At 33.5% G+C, this 17,775-nt stretch overlaps 1 long non-coding RNA gene across 2 annotated transcripts; it reads right to left on the bottom strand.

The window, feature by feature from the left end:
- Nucleotides 1–617: 617 nt before the first annotated feature.
- On the bottom strand, nucleotides 618–17,429 carry LOC124948383. 2 transcript variants are annotated; one of them, XR_007100701.1, is made up of 3 exons: nucleotides 17,323–17,429; nucleotides 15,552–15,640; nucleotides 618–742 (listed from the first exon to the last, which is right to left on the bottom strand). It is a non-coding gene; the product is annotated as an uncharacterized LOC124948383 (long non-coding RNA). The 2 variants fall into 2 exon arrangements; XR_007100700.1 differs by lacking the exon at nucleotides 17,323–17,429 and adding an exon at nucleotides 15,740–15,898.
- Between the last annotated feature and the right edge of the window lie 346 nt (nucleotides 17,430–17,775).

The following is a 17,775-nucleotide window of genomic DNA, read 5'->3' on the forward strand; positions in this document are numbered from 1 at the left end:
ATATTTTATAAATGATTAACCACTTCTTGTACTTGATACAAATGCACATAAAATAATAAATAATCTTCTAACAAAACTTTGTATTATAGTTATTCCGTATTTTCTTCGAGAAAATCGAAAGAAACTTCGATACTTTTCTCTTGTTCGCTAATTCTATCTCAAGTACGTTCGCTCGAACAATATCATCATTCGGGACGAAGAGAAACAATCAAAGTAAATACTCGATAATCTTTTGATTCTACTTTTATAAAAGTAAAATCTCTTAGATAAAAATCAAAAAGTTATTTTCAATTGATACACTATACTATATTATTCCTATATCCCAAACTTATTCTATTTATTGATTATTATTCTATTATTATTCTATTATTCGTTTATTGAATAATAAGAAATAATAGGAAAAGAAAAATAATCGTGATAATAGGGAAATCTGCAAAAGTATAAAAAGTTTTAATTAGTATCAGTTTACCTAAATATATTTTGATATATCAGTTTACCTAAATATATATGAATATATTCAAAATTACTTGGACTATTTTAATCAAGATAAATACGTACCTAAATATTTAGAAAGCATAATTTTCACGAGACTCTTGGTAGACGATCCTTTCTTTTTTCCTCTTTCGTACGGAACGTTAATATCAAAACGCGTAGGTATGCATGTACAATTATCTCGTGACTTCTCCATTGAACGATACACAGGACGGAGTCTGCAAGGGTGTCTCTCCCTGCTTACATCTTCCTACGAACAAACACAACACATACAGTACTTTATAAAACATCTCGTTCGAGACTACGTCACCCTCGAAGAAAAAAAAAAGAAAAAGAAAAGAAAAGAAAATGCTCGTTGGAATATTACTATATAGATATATTTAAATATAAAAACATCACAAACGATCTCACATTAATATGCACATTCGCACAATCTGATATTAAAGATGCGCTCGCATAAACACCTTTGTATGTTAATACGTATAGACTCCCAAAGAAATTAATTTTTCACGGATCAATATACTAATCTAATTAAATTCATAACTTTTTGTATAGAAAAAGATAAATATTTCATCGTCGTCATTATTTTAATATTAGATTGTAACATCAGAAAGCATAAGTACTTTTAATTTTTTAAGTGTTACAAAAAAAAAATCTTACGTATGAAACAATTGAAATAATGTCTAAAAAAAATTAAAATGCAATGTTTGCAAAAATCATTAATGATCTTTATGCAATTATAACGTTAACAAAATTACATATCGTATAATGCATTAATATAAATAAAAAAAAAAAAAAAAATAACTACGAGTAAAAAAATCATTGGAATTGAATTGTCATTCAATGCTTTAACGTTGAATTCAAATCGATTCTATATATCACGTTTACCTCCTAGCACCTTTCTTCTTTCTACAACCACATCTTGCTCTGTTCACCGCATCTATTGTTTTGCTTCTCTCCTGTTCCAACTGTGCGAACGGGTATATATATACCCGTATATATATAGATATATATAATGAATATATACATACCCGTATATATATATATATATATGTATATATGCACCCGTTATTTATATATATATATATATATATATATATATATATATATATATATAACTACACGGATCCTAACCATTTATTTCCCTCTCCTCCGCTTACCTCTTTCTACCTAACCCATATAAGACACGATACACACGTATATAACATAATTAACGGACATTCTATCGTATTGTCTCTACACAATTTACGTTCACATCGTAATAAATAAAATAACAGAATCTTTCTTCATTGAAATAACGAAAATAAATAAAAAAAATTATGGCCGAAATATTGGTCGATAATAGATAAAACAAAAAAAGAAAAAAAAGAGGAAAATAAAATCACGACTCAAGAAATTCGTACAGATTTCGTATCGTCTCATCGAATTTGAATCATTATCGTAATATCCAATGTCTCATTAATTTGAAATTTACGTCACTCTTTGTTGAATAATGGAGAAGCGATTTCCTTGAGCCCCTTAAATGCTACGTTACACCGGTGTCTGCTCTTCGAAAAAAAAAATTACGCATGTAATGAGAAAGGGGCAACTTGCACGTTGGTTACGGTGACTAATGAAACGTATCGAAACAAATGAACAACGCGTTCGCACAACGAACAACTTTTTTGAAGATCAAACGTAATAACGAGCTTCGTTATATTCGCAGTACGATTCTTTAATGGTCATTTACGACCAGGGCCGTCCGCAAGAAGGGGCATAGGCAAGGGGCCATAGTTCTTTTCCACCACACAGTGAGAAAACTTTAATACTAAAAAATGTACAAATACCAAAGCATACGTTTCAATCAATCCAAGTAACATTTTATGCCATACCCCACCCTCTACCCACCTCTTGAAAAAAATCCTACGAACGTCCTTGCCAACAACTTTCGAATCACTCGAATTTGATCGGTTGAATTTTGATCTTTCGTCGTTTGACCAACATTAATAAAAAATTTTATTTCTGAAAATGAATTGATTTATTAAATAATACTTACGCGTTTTCCTTTAGTAATCGGCTTTCTTTCAAAGATTTAATTTTATCGATATCTCGTCATGAGACGTTATTTTCTGAACTTTTCTCGTAAACACCAAAAGCCTAAACGTGCTCATTCACGCGAATTTAAAATAGCTATAATTATTATATTCAACCAATGAGATAATACCATTGATTAATACGCTTCGTGACTTTAAATTGGTCAGTGTCGATATGCGAACCAATTATATTGTTTATTTAAATATATGTATTTCGTATTAACGAACGTTGTTATTAAGCGCGTACTTTACATATATATGTATATAAAAATAATTACCAATGGTATGCCTCTAAATAGATCGTTACACTTTAGTAATTGACGTTTAAATATCTATTATATTTTATGTAAATAAAATTAACATTGCAATTAAAATCTTATTTAAAAAGATACTTTATAATATTATAATATTTGCACAATTTCATCGACTCAGTGCGTACTTTTAATGAGTATTCAATTTAAACTTTATGACTAAAGTAGTAATACCGTTGGTAATGCGAAACGCGAGCGTTTCATTAAGCAACAACGAAAAAGTTCACAGTTTCGATCGAAATAACTTGATCGTTTGAAGCGTGCATCGCAAAATATCCACTGATTGAACGAAACACATCAAAGCGTGCACTTTGAAATCTGCCTCTGGCAAAAATCGATCGAACAAAACATTTCGTTGGAACTGATATTTGTGAGTAACTTTCTTGATACATTTTGTTGATACGTATATATATACATATTTTTTTTTTATATTACATAACATAATTATTTATAATAATGTTCATATCTGCATTGCATAAAAAAAAATATAATATGTATAAATCTAAAAAAGTATATAAAAAAAATTATATAATGAAGAAGTTTTAATATTACTTATATATAATTATATTATATATTAATTATAACTTATATTTAAGGAATATTAAAAACTTCGGATGTGAAGTAACAATTAATATATTTTGTGATGATAAAATAAAATAAATAAAATACATACATATATATATATATACATATATATATATACATATATATATATATATATGTATGTATGTATGTATGTATATGTATATATATATATATATGTATGTAAATATCTATAGATATACTTAAAAATGCATGATACTTCAAGGTTATATAGCTTCATAAAGGATTAATTTAATTTATTCTAACACAAAGCTTTTCTTTTAATTTTAATTTGACATTTTTAACAGATACACAAGGAAAGTACGAGAAAGAATGAAAGACGGACAATCTTGTGTGACAAGAATCCTCCTAACGTACATGATGCTTGCTTTTCTCAGTTTACACGGGTGCTCGAAAAAAAGCTGACTTCGTTCGTCGCATCTTCTTATCTTGCCTTGTGTTTCGTGTACGAAGCTAGCTGGTATTCGTCTTTCTCTGGTAAGTTGTAAATATATATATATATATATATATATATATATATATGCGTGTATGTATGTGTGTGTATATATATACATAAACGTCTTGAACCAAAGATGTGTAGTGTGCAGTCATGGCACGTTTAAACGGGTTTCGTTACGGAAATTGTCTGGTCGATGTTGTCGCAAAACAATGTTCGGTTTTACTACAAGAGTTTTCGAAAAGGAACATTCTAAATACTGAAGGTAAAATATACGAAAATAAAGAAATAAATATTTACCAAAAAAAAGAACAAGTGTTTGGATACAGCTATACGTTATTATGTGGAAATTCAATATTATTTATACATGTGTATACATACATAAGATTTTGAAAATGATTTAAATCCATTTTTCAAAATAATCAAATTAACGTTTATAATATTTATAATTCTACTTTACGTTTCAAAATAATCGAGTTAACGTTTATAATAGGGAGATTCTATTTTTAATTGATTTACAATATGTTTAAATTCACTAAGATTTTGTTAATAAGTTAAGTTAGTTAATTAACGGTATATAATGGGATATAAAGGACTTATTCCAATATATATCATCTGTACATCATAATTATATTAAATATCTCCTGAATGTATAAAATGGAGGGAATGTAAATATAATTGAATTGTCTAATTCTTTTGAAAATGAATAAATCTTTTTATTTTTACAATACAGAATTAATTTCTTTTTTTTTTTTGTTTTTTACTTATTTTAAAACTATATTATGTTTCTTTACAAAGAATTTATGCTTTTCCAAAAATCAAAGAAGTCATTTCATTAATTTTGAAAGTGACAAGTCACTTATGACTACCAAAAACGTTCTAATTTTTAAATAATGTTTATTAAGCTGATTGAGTTGATAAATTATATATATTTTTCTAAATATAAAAATATTATACTACCATGTTTATCACTAAACAATATTTTTAAATTAATTCAAACTTAAATATCCCGATTTAAAAACAAATCGACTTGAATCACTTTCAAAATAAACGGCTCATATTGTCCTAGTTAATAGCTTACAATTAATATAATTATGACGTAATATTATACTCAAAGTTAGTTTTATAACTTAAGAAAAATAGGATTGATTAAATGTATTTGTTTTGTTATGGCAAACAACGTTTATAGAAATTGAAAGAAATGACTAGAATCTCTCGATGTTACTTCTATCAGTCGTCTGAAGAACTTCTGAACTCGACAAGGATATTTTATTTCATGATTACAGTCGCTTAGTCTCTTGGTACTTTCGGAGATGTCCACAAGTCGAAAGAAAAACAAAGATTTCTTCTTTTCATACTCGAGATCGAGAAACTCGAAAAGACGATGAAAGAAAATAGCTGAGTAAAAGTGTTACTTTTTATTTTCTTTTCTTTTCTGTTCTATTCTATTCTATTGTATTCTATTCTTTTCTTTTCCTTCTTTCTTAACTTCTTTTTTACGATACATATTACAGTATTTATGTATCTATTATTAAGGATACATTCTAACTCGTGTAATTCTTCAGCGCTTTAAATAAGTAGAAATATCTACCCGAAATAATAACAATCCAAAATTTCAATACAATACTCATAAGTTACTGGTCGAATGCATTTGAAAAGGAAACTCGAATAAAAATATCTTCTTGAAACTCTTGCGCCTAATGATAATTAAAAAAATAAAAAGCAAGGAAATTTACGTCCATCAGGTTAAAGAGAAGCACAAGCACTGAAGGCTTCTTTCTTAAACAATACCCAACCTGAAGCATACATCAAAGTCCGGTATATTTAAGGTTGAAGCCTTCTAAGGTACGTTAATTAGATGTAACGAGTTTGGAGTTCATCAAAAGAGAGAGACAGAGACAGAGAGAGAGAGAGAGAGAGAGAGAACAAGAGCGATCGAGATACAAGCTCTTATAAGTTTCCATGACTCATACTTCATAAAGATAGCACACAAACGTACGATACACATGTATTCTTCCATACATACAACATGCTCATATTGAGAAAGAAAAAACCTGTAGAAATAAGTGTTTGAGCTTAATACACGCAGGTAGGTGGTATATACGTTTAAAGCAAAACGACGTGTATTTAACGACATGCGTATAATAAAAAGAAAAAAAAAAAAAAAAGAAAATTACACGAGACTCTTTCACTTCGTCTCTTCCTCCATCTTCGTTCATTCGTCCGTTCCGTTCCGTTTCATTCTGTCCGTACCTTCTGTCGTTCGTTCGTTCGTTCATTCGTTCGTTTTCTCGTAACATGCGATGTAATGACACCAACGGAGAAATTGTGGTGGAACTGGGTGGGTGACATTGCCATAGTCACGGCGATCCATTCCACATTGCAGGATCGTCGTATTATTGCACGGGAAAGTAAGAAAAGAAATACGACAGGGCATCCTCCGCGTTCAATGCAATTTCTCGGAAAGAACGTTCTTCGTTGTCTTTCTCTGGCATTGACTGAAAAGAGAACCCTGTATTTGTTAAGAACGAGAAAGAGAACGTTCGTCGCCTCGATGAGATGGAAACTCGACTTCCTACATCCTACGTACATACATACGTATATACGTACGTACGTATATATATATGTATATATATATACATATATATATATATGTACGTATGTTTTTCGTTGTTATGTCTATATACGTATATATACATCTAGATATCTCTTGCATTGCTCGTCGTTCTTGCATTGTCAACGCGGTTAAATCTCGAGCGTGTCAGGTATATCGAATGAAGAATCTTTCGCGTCATCCACTTTAATAGAAAACAGGAAACGATATCTGGCAATCGAGTAAATATACAGAATTGTCTTCATTTTCTTGACATCTTCGATTCAAAGCGAACCAATAAAACACTACTTTTTTTTCTTCTTTCATTTAATTACTTGAAAAATATCCCTCCGGATCCAATCGCCATTTATCAAATAAATATATAATGTTAATAATGTATTCAGAAATGTATATTATATATAATAACGTATCAATTTCATCATTATCAATTAAGATTGATAATAATTTTGAAAACTTATGTCGGTACGTAGAAATTCCAATGAAATCAGTATTCACACTTATTCGTATATAAGCATTGAAAAATGTAGATGATAACTGATACACATATTTCAGAAAGAGATTTTTCGTCACTTTCATTAACATACAGCTATCTGACATAAATATTATGTTATAAATACCTGACACCGGCTTTATATTCGTATGTGTATGCACATAATCATATATATATATATATATATACATTTACAGATTTTTCTAGAAATTTTCAGAACAATACATCCCAAAGCAATTTTTATTGAACATGTATAGTATTATAACATGTAAGTACGTAGGTTTTAAGGCTAGTCGATCGTAAAAATAAGGATATAGAAGAGATATAAAAGAGAATCGAAGTAGGAGATAAGAGGTTTGCCGTAGGAGACCGTATCGTGGAAAGCGTATGTGAAGAATAGGGTGGTAAGACGTGGTGTGGAAAGGGGAGGATAGGAACGGAAGTCTCCTTTGTTCGAGCGAAGTATACCAGCGGCTACGACAGCATAGCGAAACGAGTGCTATGCTCGAGACGAATTCGTAAGTGTGCGTATATACATATGTACATACGACATACGTTCACGAAGACGGTGCATCCGTCCAAGCACACCATCCCTCTTCTCTTCCTTCTCCCTCATCCTCGAACGCACCCCGTGCAAAAAAGAAAAAGGGTTGAAGTTTAGCGTACACCGTACGCATTCGCATACACATACATACATACACATACATACATACGTACGTACGTACATAGAATAAGAACACAAGCTGAAGCAAACAGTCGACGGCGATGGTGCAGTGCTAACGTTTTATTTATCAGCGGTGATGGCTTTTCAAGGCCTTCCAAGGGTCGCCATTTTTTGGTAAGCACTACTGAAAGAGAAACTTCTTTCCCCTCGCGAGCTAGCGCAATCGAGATCGTGCGATGAGCGAGCGACTCGCGAGAGCGTTTCGCTGGCTTTTCAATCTTTCCTTCTTCCTTTTCACTTTTTCTTCGTCTCTTTTCGTATCACTCAACCCTCTCTTTCAGTCTCCGTATAGTACATATTTAGAGACACGAAGATCGTGACGAGCACGTGATATACACGAGAAAATCGTAAATTAAGAAACACCTTCGTTTTCCTTTCTTTCTCTTTTTCTTTCTTTCTTTCTTTCTTTCTTTCTTTTTTTCTCTTTCTTTCTTTCTTTATTCTTTATTTTTTTAATTCTTCCCTTTTTTTCTTTCAGCAAAAATATTGTTCTTTCTTACGAACGTAACTTCTGTCCTTTTTCTTTCCTTTTTTTTGTTTTTCTTTTTTTAAATAGTAAAAAGCACCAAGAGACTACGACTACGAACAGATGATCTCTCATTCGTGTTAGTGTAGAGAAGCTTTTCACGAACAAAGAGTCGAGCCTTTATTTACGATGAAAGAATCTTTCTTGCGGTCGGCATCATCGAGATACGTTCGTAGTCACTTCAGTTGAGGTGACTAGCGCGTACCTACAACCGAAGTCATTCCTTGACGTTTCCTCTGTTCTCTTTCCTCACACGATGCAACACCCAAGTGTGAGCGCCGACGAGCGAGTGTGTGCGCGCGCGCACACACTCCGAGTATAAAAAAAAAAAAAAAAAGAAAGAAATAAAAAAAGGAAAAAAGAAAAGAAGAAAAAAATATCGTGAAGGCGGCGTTGAAATATTGCAACGTGTCATGCCAGGAGAATTGCTGCACCGTCGACGATAATCTACCGCTGTCTCCGTGTAAGAACGACGACGATTCGTATTCCTCGAGCTCAAGACGGAGAGAAAACAAGTACTAGCACGAAGAAAGACTACGAATTTTACGGCAAGTAAAAGTTTCCATTGATACGTGTCTTTGTGGTCTATGTATGTCTATATGTGCGTATATATTGCGTACGTGTGTAGACATGTGCATACGATATGTAAGTACCTCTAAGTATCGTCTTGCTGGGATAATAAATTAGGAGACTCAGGAAGTATCCGTGGCCATTGCGAATAGACCTAACTCTATCTCCGTTATCTACTTTAAATCTATCGAGAAAGAGAGAGAGAGAGAGAGAGAAAGAGAGAAAGAATAGATCGCAATAATTTCTACTATGATTTTATCTTTTTTTTTCTTTTTTCTTTTTCTTTCCCTTTTCTTCGTTTTTTTTTTGTTTTTTTTTTTTTATATTATCCAATGATAGTGAAAAAACATGAAGATCTGCTTTTAAGCGAATGATATCCGATTAATATCGATATAGTAGATATCAAATCGATTACGACTACGACAATTTTGATAATTCTAACTCTCTTCGAAATGGCAAACATAAAAAAATAAAAAGAAAAGAAAAAACAAACGATAATGGAGATAACCGTCCAGCTGCGGTCAAATTTTCGTGGTTCCTCTTTTATCCCGCTGGGTTTGTTTTTCGAGTAATTTTTTGCTAACCATCGCAAATTAAGCTCGTGCCAGTTACATGAATCGTACAGAAGTCACGAGGGAAGGAAGGGAGTTGGAAACAAAAGTTTTCGCGCCCTCTCGAAAGGGAGGAGAGAGATGGAGAAAGGGTAGAAAAAGTGAGAGAAAAAGCTAAAGATAGATAGATAGAGAGAGAGAGAGAGAGAGAGAGAGAGAGAGAGAGAAAGAGAAAGAAAAAGAGACAGAGAGAGAGAGAGAGAGAGAGAAACGAATGGGCGGTTAATTAACTCGTACCACCGATATTCGCCAAATACTCGATGCTACTACGATTATTCGCGATTCCAGAATACATCTGCGATTCTTGGCAATGAGCCAACGAAGATCGCACGCCGTGACAACGATAATCACGAAAGCGACTTTTCAAATCGACTCTTTTATCACGTCGTTTATTGCGATTAAAAAAGAAAACGTTCTCCACACAGATATCTACCATTGGACCTCCATACCATTTATCTTCGAACGGCAAATGACTATTATCGAAATACTTTTTATGCGATTCTTCGTTGTCGTTAAAAAGAATAAAAAGAAAAAAGGAAAAAAAAAAGAAGAAAAAGAAAAAAAAGAAATAAGCAACCACACAAATTTATCGTTTATCGAGCGTAGAAAAATTCTGGTTACGTAAGCATCGCAAGGCGTTCAATAATAACTCGGTAGTAGATATTTTTTTATTTCAGCTGCAAACCTCGTACCCCACTCGTCTACCTCTCTTATTTTAATAACGAACTATTAACAGACTTCCTCCCCTTGTTCTTACAACCTTCTCCTCTCTTCATCGGATAGCCGATCGGCCCTCTCTTTTACCCCTGACCCCTACCTTACTCCCCGTTTGCTTTGAAGCTAGCAACTCGTGATTTTAAAACTTTACCATGAAAGAGAATTCAGAAATTACACAGAGAGAAAAAGGAAGAAAGAGAGAGAGAGAGAGAGAGAGAGAGAGAGAGAGAGAGAGAGAGAGAGATAAAGATAAAGAAAGACCCTCATCGTACCACGAATTTTCTTCCATTCTACATTAATATTTCCAAAGCAAGTATTCCAATGATCTGTCCTTTATCGTTCTTTCATGTTTCTTATTCTTCGTCGATAACTTACAAAGAATGTCAAACGAAACTGTTTTTATTTAAGGGAAATACTTTTAACATTATTTTTATTACAATAAAATTGTTTTTTACATCAATAAAATACCTATAAATAATTATTGTCGAGAAGACGATTAAAAATAAATAGTTTCGAAGACTATCAACTTCTGTATCGAATTAAATCCTTGGAAAGATCTTTTTAACAAGATTTCTTAAACCAAGTTCGATAATGATAAGAGAAGTTTTCGCGTTACTACCCGACACCTTATCTCTCGATTTTCTTATGCAAAAAAAAGTATTTTAAAAGATCTCATTGGATCTGTATTAAGTTCGATAGTAAGTTCAAAGTTAAAATCCAATTCTAATAGATTATAACGAAACGTATAAAATGTTCCAAGGACGGTCCGCTGCCCTGTTAAGAGTTAAGAAACTGACTGAGTAGCAACTTCCTTAAACCCCCTAGACAAGTATGGTTCGTTTATTCGCAGAGGTCTGTGGTCTATCTCAAAGGCGACATCTCTCACTGTTCACGGAAAATGGCTCTCGCAATGGCTTTTCCTTGAATACTGGTTGCGAGTTGGCTCTACATTCAGAAGATATTAAGTGAAAACATTGGAGCTGCCTCCAGTGCACGTATCCGCCTAATATTTACCCGGAAAGATATCGCAAAGAAACCATCAGCAGACACGGTTCTTTTTCTTACGTCGAAAGTACTCTCTTCTTCATGGTGAATCTTACTCTAGGTCTTAGTGAAAACCACAGACGTCGAGGTTCTTCTCGTTGACGGTGCTTCGTGAAATCGCATAAGAGCGAGATACGCCTTAAAATAATCTTGCCATTTGGCCGGTACATAGCCACAGCCCTCGGAGTCGTGTCTCTACGACCAAATAAACCAAGAGACGAGCAGATCTTATCGCTATCAATTTACTATACGACGTTCCAAGGCCGTACAACCAGTGAACTTTACGATTCTGTTTTGCACGAGCAAAGCGAAAGGGATCTTATCGAAGTCACCCCGATTGTTCGCTTACATTCAAAGGGTCAATCTTCGTACTTTTCGTAAATATATTGGTTAGATTAATTTAAAGTCAAATATTTTAAAACTTGGATCAAAATCGTTCAGAGATTTTTTTTACTAACTAAATTATATACTATTAACTAATGCTATAGAATATTTACTTTTCCATTAATCCTAATCTTCTGTAGTAAGTATATATTAGCAACATACGACTGTCTCGATTAATACTCGAGCTAACGAAGTACTTCCGACGCGTTAGTGCGTATAAAAATGTCCTCGAGCCGGGTAGAACATATAGTGCCTGCAATTAAATCGACGTGGCAGCTTCATAACCTTTATTACACAGCCATTACTGTTTATTAATTAACGTAACCTATAGAATATAATTACGTATATAACAAACGAGTCGCGGTTGAAAATCATTACCCATACGATAAAACTGTCTGGAAATAAGTGTAATATTATGTTTTATTTGCAAAACGTTTTATTTTCGCTCATTTCTGTCATCAATAAAATTAATTAAAATAAATTTAAAGGAAATTGACAATTTATTTTCTATCGATAGACTTTCTTGTTTTTCACTTAAATTATAGAATCTTCGATGTATAAATCAAAGAATTCAATCGATCGACAATAATAACGTCGCAGATATTAGACATAATTTTTCTATAAAAATTTGAAGGATGCTCGAAAAGTTTCTTCGTTACTTCGACGTGTTCTTTTTCTTCATTCTGTTGTTCTTCGAATTATTTCGTTCTTTATTTTGATATGAAACCATTTTCGTTATTACTTGTGTAACAAATCAAATTAGAGATAATAGAACCATCGAAAGATGATATGTCTTGACGATAATGATTTTTAAAACGTTTCTCGTAATCAATCATATCTCTTTTCAATTCGTTTCCCATTTTGTTCTATTCGCACGATTATAAATCACTTTTGATAAATCTTCTATACATTTGTCATTTTCTTTCTCATCGATTCAATCATTCTTTGTCTTATTCTTATATTGCTATAGATTTCAAGAATCAATTTATAAATAATAAATTCGTTGATTCGAAAAATATAAATAATAGAAACAAAAGAGAAACCACGAACGTATTTTCTCATTTCATAACGATTTTATTAGTAAATAGCATTCGAATCTGTTCATTTAAAATATATATATGTATATATGTATATATGTATATATGTATATATGTATGGACGTATGTATGCATATATGTATGTATGTATATTCCTTCTAAAAGCATCCAACGATATTACATGCCGAATGAAGCATGGATTATAAAGAGGTGGCCGGTATCGGGGAGGGCGAAAACTTCATCCCCTTTCTACGCCATCAAACTAAATAGAAAGTCCTCGGCAGGATGATGAAGGCACAGAGATATTTAAGCGCGACCTCGTAATAATATCGTTTACAAGCGGAATCCCGCGAGAGGAAGGCGGTACTTTTTTCCGGTGCTTTATTCCATTAAAGCAAGGGAAGCCTTGCCTCATAACGAATCCTCCTCCGCCAGTCAGTCAGCCCAGCCAAGCAGCCAGCCAGCCAGCCAGCCAGCCAGCCAACCAGCCAGACAGACAGACAGACAGACAGACAGACAGACAGACAGACAGACATACAGACAGACAGACAGATAGATAGACAGACGGTCGCTTGTCTCGAATTCGCTCTCACTCCAACCCTCTACCTCGTCGTTTCCTCTTTTTCAATTCGATGATACACCACGACTACGACGAGATGTTGATATTGAAAATATTTTAACTTCGAGTCTGAACACTTTTCCCTACGAAATAGCAGTATCGACTGTAGAACGTCTTTGATTAAAATGAAATCTATCTCTTTTAGCGATTATACTTCGTTACCCCGGATATAACAAGGATTCCTTGAATTGTATCCTTTTTTCTTCTATTTTTTTTCTTTTCTCAGCAGAGTAATTCAGATCGTACACCCCATTTATCCTCGTACCCCTTTCATTTTTTTTTCATCTTTACAATCGTACACCAATGGAGCGTCGAAATAGATTTCGTTGGAGGGGTTCGTTTATCCTACGTGTGCCTGTCTTTAATTTCGACCCTTCGAAAATGTTACAACCCTTTAGAATAACCAACGTCGTCCCACTCGTCTTATCGCACCAATACACAATACGAAGCCGTCCTTCGGCTCTTAAACTTTTACTTTGGTAAAACGCGTTAGAGGGCGTATGTGTATATATACTCGTGGACAGTGCACACGATCCGACCAAATTCGTTTAACCCAATTAAGGAACCCCGTTGCAAATCTTCAAGTGACTGCTCAGTCAATTGAAAGTTACACGTGTTTCTGTCAGCTCACATTTAACACCAAGCTGCGAGGGTTTAGGGGTGTAACCGGATACACGTTGTCAGGAAGGAACAAGCTGGAGGAGGAACAGAGGGAAAAGGATGAGAAGAGGTGAAACGGTGCGAACGATCGGTAACTGAGTAGCACCGCATACAGTATCTATACACATATATATATATATATATACATACACACATGCATCCATACATATACATATATACTATACACAGTAATATATACATACATATATATAATATATTTTATATATGTATATAATTTTTCCTGTTGTAGAGAACATATCGGAGTATATCAAAGTCCATCGAACGTAGAGTACGATTACTGAGAATCTGATAAATCAATATGACTGTTCAAGATTAAAGCATATAGATATATACTACTTATATACTACATACATATATATATATATATATATATATATATATATATATATATATACGTATATATATATATATATATATATATACGTATATATATATATATAGAACGAAAGGCAAATCAAGTAGAGTTTAGTCTTCGCTTAATTGGCAACATCACCGTTACATTTTCGAGCACCATCGATACAATCGTATTTATTATCCCGTGAAATCTTTGATCGTTTCAGGATTCTATTTTCATCTTGAAAACTAGAACGTTTCCCTTCACCTTTGCACAGTTGAACCGTTAAGATTACTTTCTATATCGTTTTCTTTCCTTTATGCCAACTTATCGGTTCAATTAACAGAATATCTTCGAGAGCAAGATCGATCGTTTCGTTAGTATTAATTTTTTATTATATTAGAACAGTACGATAGAACATTATATAATATTGTATAAACGGGCTAATGCACGAGCGAATACTCTTCACTGATCCTATAGTAGCTTTTAAAAGGATAATCGAAATACATTTATTGTCGGATATTGGTTCTTATCGGGAAAAAAAAGAAAAAAAAAAAAAGATTCTCTTCTCTGTTGATCCTTTGATGTCGATTAATACTATTTACCTTTAAATTAGTTCGTTTAAAAGAAAAGAGGTAAAAAGGTATTTGTTTTTGTAATTTCAAGAGTTTCTAAACGAATGGACTAGAGATTTGTTCGTTTATATTCAAAGATTATATTTTTATCGACAGAGAACAAGACAGAGAAAGAAAGAGAGAGAGAGAGAGAGAGAGAGAGAGAGAGAGAGAGAGAGAGAGAGAGAGAGAGGAAAAAACAGAACAATTCAATAGCTACCTCGCTCTATGTCTACACATTCAGTTTGCATCTACCATCCTGAATTGCATCAATTTCGCATCGAATACGAACCGATCATCCATGTTCGACCAGCCAATCATGCCTTCGGTACGGTTCGCTGCTAAATTATTATAATGTTGTTCGAACAGAATTGTCCGGTTCGAACCGATCTAACTTCTGATTCCATTGATAATGTTATCAAAAGAGTTGGCCGTATTCATAATAAATTATAATAATCACCTAGTATTGTTCAATGAACATCTTATGAACGTTAACGAAAGGAAGTCTATATAATAAATAAAACAAAAAAAAAAACAAAAAAAAAAAATAGAAAGAAAAAAGATGTCTTTTCTTTCACGAGCTTCGTTCAAGACTCGTTTCCAGAATACTTCATACCAGAAGACTTCATACCAGAATAACCGTTAGACGTAACGCAAAAATTTTCATAATACCAAGCGATAAGATTTGCTCGTCGACGATCCTCCTTTCACATGGCTCGTCAATTACGATGCACGAGTTATGAATGGGCCGCCTTGACGATCTAAAAAAAGAGTGAGAGTGAGAAAGAGAAAAAAAGAAAGAGAGAGAAAGGAAAGAGAGAGAGAGAGAGAGAGAGAGAGAGCCGCATCTCCTCTCGTACCTTTAACGCATCAACGGCTGCCGTCAACGGGCGTTCTCGCTTCGCTTAACTCGAGACGTAGTAATGATTCCGTAGGACAGAAGTAAATGTAGAAAGACCCGCCACCTTCTCTCGTGTCTCCGCCATTTCTCGTCGCGACAGACTGTATAACGCGACTGAATGTGTATATGTACAAGAGAGAGAGAGAGAGAGAATACGTCGCGTCAAAACACACGCTTATCCCTCGACGAATTCTCAACAGAAATTTACGAGATAACTTTTTAAAAGTGCGTCACATTAATTGGAAGAAGGAGGTAGAAAATATGTACAAGAGATCTGTTTAGTCTTACAACGAAGATGTTACTTTTCTCTCTCTCTCTCTCTCTCTCTCTCTCTCTCTCTCTTTCTTTTTCTTTCTCCCTCTCTGTCGTAATCGTACGGTTTCGTTTTCTATCCGAAATCACACGATGACGCTCGATTTTACGTAAAAACAACGTTTCCACAAGTATATACATACATACATACATATATACCGTATATAAGTAACAGACAATAAGGTTTATTGTGAATGTGTACGCGTGTATATACGATATAGGAGGATGACAGTGACCCACTTGACATTTTTTTCTTTTGATAGTCCTAGCGATCGATGGGTTCTCCGTATGTTGATTCATAGATGACATACGAGCTAACTTTTTCTACCCACCCTACTATTCTTCTAGCGAACTTCCTTTAGTAAAGTTCGATTACCGATACTGGCATGAAATAATACGCACAATCAAAAAGCCAGCTGTATCATCAATCTAGAAACTACTAACTACGTCTGAATTTTATTTATCGAAAAATCAATTCGTTTACATATTATTAGATAAAAAAGAATAGAATGCTATTAATACGATACGTTAGAACATAGATTCGTTATCTTAATAATCCTCATACGTCTCTTCATTATTCATTATCCTTTTATCTTTTATTATCACCATACATCATCGTTTCTGACTGTTATGTACTCATGACTTTTAAATCAGAAAACGGAAGATCAATTATCTCGAATTTCGTAACCAAGAAGAGATATCTTCATCATTATTATGAGAAAAATCAACAACGTGTGCGAGGAAAAGTATGAAAAGCATTCATCATAAATAAGAAGAAAAGAAAAGAAAGAGAGAGAAAGAGAAATATATGTGTATATATGTGTATATATATATATATATATATATATATATGTGTGTGTGTGTGTGTGTGTGTGTGTGTGTGTATATATATATATATATATATATATAGAAAGAGAGACAGATAGGAAGATAGGTCATAAACGATCGCGCTCGGAAATCCATTTTCCAGAAGAATGAAATGTCGAGACGTCCTTGAATCATCAGCGATTCTGTCCGACGTAATCATCGGTAAAACTAATATATCGTCTAGATTACAATGCAATATCTACTGGCTGACGAATGGGAAAAGAAAAGTGTTAAGGGAACTCATTTGGGTGGAGAGACGCGAATAACGCGCGTTTACCGAGGGGAAAACTCGATAGAAAATGGTAGAGTCGGATACGATCCTGTCGCGTTACGATACGAATGCGTTTCCTGCGATATACATACGGGAGATGCACGTTCTCCAGCACAGTTTCGTGCCATGTTTTCCATCGCCTCCACACATTAATCACGGTAAAAGCCGTAATCCACCAGCGCCCATCCGTATCTTGCCTTAGTTAATGGAAATATGAGAGGTGTTACTTTCGTCTCGTGACATCTATTTTTTTTTTTTTATCAACTCCCCCACTCTCTTCTCCTTCTTCGTTTCTCTTTTCTTTCTGATTCATAGAAAAACCGCGGTAACATTGCGTCGACCTATGTAGGATACGTAGGTATATGGAAAGGTACAAGGATATTTCTTGAATTTTATATACAGTGTGTTGTATTTACTGTTAACAAAATGACACGAATATGTATACCGAATTATTCTGAAAATAATAATAATATAATAGTTTAGAAATCGTGGAAATAGGTCCGTCTGCATTTTTCTTTATTTATCTTAATAATCAAGAGAAACAT

Source organism: Vespa velutina, chromosome 4 (genome assembly GCF_912470025.1).
Source record: "Vespa velutina chromosome 4, iVesVel2.1, whole genome shotgun sequence".
NCBI lineage: Eukaryota > Metazoa > Arthropoda > Insecta > Hymenoptera > Vespidae > Vespa > Vespa velutina.